Here is a 6,212-nt window from a genome sequence, read left to right as displayed (position 1 = left end):
TACAGGGTTAAAACAGTCAGATATCATGGTTAATACCAGTACCTACAGAGTTAAAACAGTCAGATATCATGGTTAATACCAGTACCTACAGGGTTAAAACAGTCAGATATCATGGTTAATACCAGTACCTACAGGGTTAAAAACAGTCAGATATCATGGTTAATACCAGTACCTACAGGGTTAAAGACAGTCAGATATCATGTTTAATACCAGTACCTACAGGGTTAAAAACAGTCAGATATCATGGTTAATACCAGTACCTACAGGGTTAAAAACAGTCAGATATCATGGTTAATACCTGTACCTACAGGGTTAAAAACAGTGGTTAATGGTTAATACCAGTACATACAGGGTTAAAACAGTCAGATATCATGGTTAATACCAGTACCTACAGGGTTAAAACAGTCAGATATCATGGTTAATACCAGTACCTACAGGGTTAAAAACAGTGGTTAATGGTTAATACCAGTACCTACAGGGTTAAAACAGTCAGATATCATGGTTAATACCAGTACCTACAGGGTTAAAACAGTCAGATATCATGGTTAATACCTGTACCTACAGGGTTAAAACAGTCAGATATCATGGTTAATACCAGAACCTACAGGGTTAACAACAGTCAGATATCATGGTTAAAACCAGTACCTACAGGGTTAACAACAGTCAGATAGCATGGTTAATACCAGTACCTACAGGGTTAAAAACAGTGGTTAATGGTTAATACCAGTACCTACAGGGTTAATAACAGTCAGATATCATGGTTAATACCAGTACCTACAGGGTTAAAAACAGTCAGATATCATGGTTAATACCAGTACCTACAGGGTTAAAGACAGTCAGATATCATGGTTAATACCAGTACCTACAGGGTTAAAAACAGTCAGATATCATGGTTAATACCAGTACCTACAGGGTTAAAGACAGTCAGATATCATGGTTAATACCAGTACCTACAGGGTTAAAAACAGTCAGGTATCATGGTTAATACCAGAACCTACAGGGTTAAAGACAGTCAGATATCATGGTTAATATCAGTACCTACAGGGTTAACAACAGTCAGATAGCATGGTTAATACCAGTACCTACAGGGTTAACAACAGTGGTTAATGGTTAATACCAGTACCTACAGGGTTAATAACAGTCAGATATCATGGTTAATACCAGAACCTACAGGGTTAAAACAGTCAGATATCATGGTTAATACCAGTACCTACAGGGTTAAAACAGTCAGATATCATGGTTAATACCAGTACCTACAGGGTTAACAACAGTGGTTAATGGTTAATACCAGAACCTACAGGGTTAATAACAGTCAGATATCATGGTTAATACCAGTATCTACAGGTTTAACAACAGTCAGATATCATGGTTAATACCAGAACCTACAGGGTTAATAACAGTCAGATATCATGGTTAATACCAGTACCTACAGAGTTAATAACAGTCAGATATCATGGTTAATACCAGTACCTACAGGGTTAAAAACAGTGGTTAATGGTTAATACCAGTACCTACAGGGTTAATAACAGTCAGATATCATGGTTAATACCAGAACCTACAGGGTTAAACACAGTCAGATATCATGGTTAATACCAGTACCTACAGAGTTAATAACAGTCAGATATCATGGTTAATACCAGTACCTACAGGGTTAATAACAGTCAGATATCATGGTTAATACCAGTACCTACAGAGTTAATAACAGTCAGATATCATGGTTAATACCAGTACCTACAGGGTTAATAACAGTCAGATATCGTAGTTAATACCAGAACCTACAGGGTTAATAACAGTCAGATATCGTAGTTAATACCAGAACCTACAGGGTTAATAACAGTCAGATATCGTAGTTAATACCAGAACCTACAGGGTTAAAACACTGTCTAAATTTGACTTAAGTGGAAGATAGGATTCACCCCAAATGATCCCAAAGTATGAAGCATCTCTGTTGTTTCATCTGTAAATGGAGGAAGAATAGCTGTATTTAAAGTGATGTTTTCTCACCCCATCTCTCTTCCTGTTGAGAGGGACTTGTAGTTGTTAAAGATACAGCTTCTCACATTAACAGGAAATATAGTGGCCAGTTACAGTTAACCCCTAGCCTTGCCACCGTTTTCCATTTAGTTAAAGTAAGTAGAATTCATGCCATATCATATTTTTAGCAAATTCACAACATTTTGTAAGTTCAGCAAATTCGTAACATATCAGACATATTGTAATTGTTAACATATCAGACACATTGTAATTCATAACATATTATACAAAATGGATGATGGGCATCCACAAACTGATACATACCATGTGAAAGGTAACATATCATACTAAATGGGTGTCTCAGATTTACATACAGGAAAATACAAAATGCTCTGAGACCAGGTTGGAAATACACAGTAGCGAGTTACATAGAACTTTATGAACATGATAATGAATGTTTCAGCAGTTAGTAAACATCCTAAAATACAGAGCCTCGAACATTTCAGATCATTTAAATTCTCGTCTTAAAGGAACAACGTTTCATTTAGGAGATGTAGTACTTAACATTTCATGTATTCATTTCCACAAGTATGTCATTTTAACAATTTTCCTTTGTGAAGTAAGGTACCTTCATTTGGAAGACACATTGTATTCTGTTTTTGAATATTAATCATCTGTTTGTTACAGTTTATTTTACTCAGTTGAATTTTGAAGCCTTGGGGCATGGAGCATCAGCCAACCTCATCACATTAACATAAACTAAATTGTTTGTGTGGCATTGGAAGAATAATAACTATAGGCTTACACTTCCATGTGTGTGTCTCCATGACTACGGTGTACTTACCAGTTCCTCAGCTTGAGGTTTTTTATCTATGCTCCAGTTCACAGTATCCTGTCCACTCCTCTTCCTGTCAACATTAGCATAAATCTCAACAGACTGCTCCATATAAAGGCTCATTCTTATTACCCCCTTAAAATATACTTTGGTACTTTATGTATCTGCACACAGTACAACAGACAGTATATTATGTTGTATATCCTGTTAAACAGCTGCTTTAGTTTATCAGTCTGTTGTGTCTGAGAACCTACAGTGTTACATGTGTAGGGAGAACTTCACACCTTAACCGGTGGTTTGAACAGACAGCAACCTCCAGGAAGAGACACAACAGCAGATATACACCATGATGAGTGTGTGGATATGTAGCAGGCAGGTCCACTGGTGCTTGGTGTTGCCATTGGTAACCTACACTTTGTCTCTTGTTAAGTGAAGGTTGTGAGTCATTATCACCTTTCAATATTAAAGTGTTTTGTCTGTGTGTGTGTGTGTGTGTGTGTGTGTGTGTGTGTGTGTGTGTGTGTGTGTGTGTGTGTGTGTGTGTGTGTGTGTGTGTGTGTGTGTGTGTGTGTGTGTGTGTGTGTGTGTGTGTGTGTGTGTGTGTGTCTGTTCTGCGTGTGTGTTCTGCCCTCTGTGTTTGTCCAAGTCGCACTGTTTTAATAGAAACATGTTGTGTCCCACCTTGCACATCCGTTTGAAACATTCAGTGTGATTCAAGATAGAATTTAAGTGATCATATATTTTAGCAGATAAAAGATTGGACTCAGTGAATTTGCACATAGATCACATAGCATTACTGAGGCTTTGACACCCCAGCTATTAAAACCTGTTAGATCTACCCCCCCCTTTTTTGAAAATTCTGTTAAAAATCGCGCAACTTTTCAGCGTCCTGCTACTCATGCCAGGAATATAGTATATGCATATGATTAGTATGTGTGGATAGAAAACACTCTGAAGTTTATAAAACTGGTTAAATCACGGCTGTGACTATAACAGAGCGTGTGTTTCATTGAAAAACGCAAGAAAAACTGCTCTCTGAAAGCAAAAAATAATTTCCATAAGTCACTTCCACCAGTTGTTAAAGGACAACAGAATTTAATGGAAATTTGCCTGCACTTCATACAAATTCCGCACGATGGCGCCATTGTACTAATTTTCAATCGAATTAATTGTTGGAAAATCCATCTGTCTGACCCCAAGTTTTCAAGTCTTCACCCGGATGCAGTTCAAGGAGAGATCAGATTGCATTGTTTTTGAAGTGAGGACCTATTGAAGAGACATCGCCCTGTAATCGTTTTGATAGATTATAAACGTTTACTAATACCTAAAGTTGGATTACAAAAGGATTTCGAAGTGTTTTGTGAAAGTTTATCGTCGACTTTTTTAATTTTAAAAAATTACGCAGCGTTTAAAAACGATGAATTTTTCTGAATGACACTACTTCAATACAAAGCTATTTTGGGTATATATGGACCGATTTAAACGAAAAAAAGACCCAATAGTGATGTTTATGGGGCATATAGGAGTGCCAAGAAAGAAGCTCGTCTAAGGTAATGAATGTTTTATATTTTATTTCTGCGTTTTGGGTAGCGCCGTCTATCGCAAAATCTGTTGTTTACGTGTCGAGCTGGCATTTTGGGGGGTGCATGCTATCAGATAATAGCTTCTGATGCTTTCGCCGAAAAGCATTTTAAAAATCTGACTTGCTGGCTAGGTTCACAACGAGTGTAGCTTTAATTTAATACCCTGCTTGTGAATTTTGATCAAGGTTTGAGTTTTAACGAGTACATTTAGCATTTAGCGTAGCGCATTTGCATTTCCAGGTGCCTACTTGGGACATGTGCGTCTCAAGTAGATTCAAGAAGTTAAACAGAGGTCACGTTATGTCTTGTACTCTGTGACCAGCAACCTATTTCATCACATACATCACCAATGGCCTGATGCCATATTCAGAAGTGTGTGTGGGAAATCTATCCTTGCATCTTTCTCATTAGTTTAAATGGGGAACTTTGTATATATGTGTGTGTGTGTGTGTGTGTGTGTGTGTGTGTGTGTGTGTGTGTGTGTGTGTGTGTGTGTGTGTGTGTCTGTGTGTGTGTGTGTCCAACTGCAGGTCACACTGTTTTCATGATCCAATCACATTCAAGCAGGAAGCTTGATCGAATTAACATAATTAAGAAATACCCAGCAAAATCTGTCCGTTTAAACTAGAGATGTGTGATTCAATCCACCTCATCCGCCAATATCACACTTCCATATCTCCGGTGAAAGGTGGCAGAGCTTTGTCAGACCATGAGACACCCCAAAAATAACCCGCCCTTCTCAAAATAACAACTATAAACTATTATAACCACTCTATTGAAAGCTGAGACTCTCTAAAGAACACGATAGTTTCCTCCATTATAAACTATTATAACCACTCTATTGAAAGCTGAGACTCTCTAAAGAACACGATGGTTTCCTCCATTATAAACTAGTATAACCACTCTATTGAAAGCTGAGACTCTCTAAAGAACACGATAGTTTCCTCCATTATAAACTATTAGAACCACTCTATTGAAAGTTGAGACTCTCTAAAGAACACGATAGTTTCCTTCATTATAAACTATTAGAACCACTCTATTGAAAGCTGAGACTCTCTAAAGAACACGATAGTTTCCTCCATTATAAACTATTAGAACCACTCTATTGAAAGCTGAGACTCTCTAAAGAACACGATAGTTTCCTCCATTATAAACTATTAGAACCACTCTATTGAAAGCTGAGACTCTCTAAAGAACACGATAGTTTCCTCCATTATAAACTAGTATAACCACTCTATTGAAAGCTGAGACTCTCATGGACAAGATGGTTTCCTCCATTATAAACTATTAGAACCACTCTATTGAAAGCTGAGACTCTCTAAAGAACACGATAGTTTCCTCCATTATAAACTATTAGAACCACTCTATTGAAAGCTGAGACTCTCTAAAGAACACGATAGTTTCCTCCATTATAAACTATTAGAACCACTCTATTGAAAGCTGAGACTCTCTAAAGAACACGATAGTTTCCTCCATTATAAACTATTAGAACCACTCTATTGAAAGCTGAGACTCTCATGGACAAGATGGTTTCCTCCATTATAAACTAGTATAACCACTCTATTGAAAGCTGAGACTCTCATGGACAAGATGGTTTCCTTCATTATAAACTATTATAACCACTCTATTGAAAGCTGAGACTCTCATGGACAAGATGGTTTCCTTCATTATAAACTATTATAACCACTCTATTGAAAGCTGAGACTCTCATGGACAAGATGGTTTCCTTCATTATAAACTATTAGAACCACTCTATTGAAAGCTGAGACTCTCATGGACAAGATGGTTTCCTCCATTATAAACTATTATGACCTTTGAAT

This window comes from Oncorhynchus mykiss, chromosome 10, assembly GCF_013265735.2.
Source record: "Oncorhynchus mykiss isolate Arlee chromosome 10, USDA_OmykA_1.1, whole genome shotgun sequence".
Taxonomy (NCBI): domain Eukaryota; kingdom Metazoa; phylum Chordata; class Actinopteri; order Salmoniformes; family Salmonidae; genus Oncorhynchus; species Oncorhynchus mykiss.
This window is presented reverse-complemented; position numbering follows the sequence as displayed.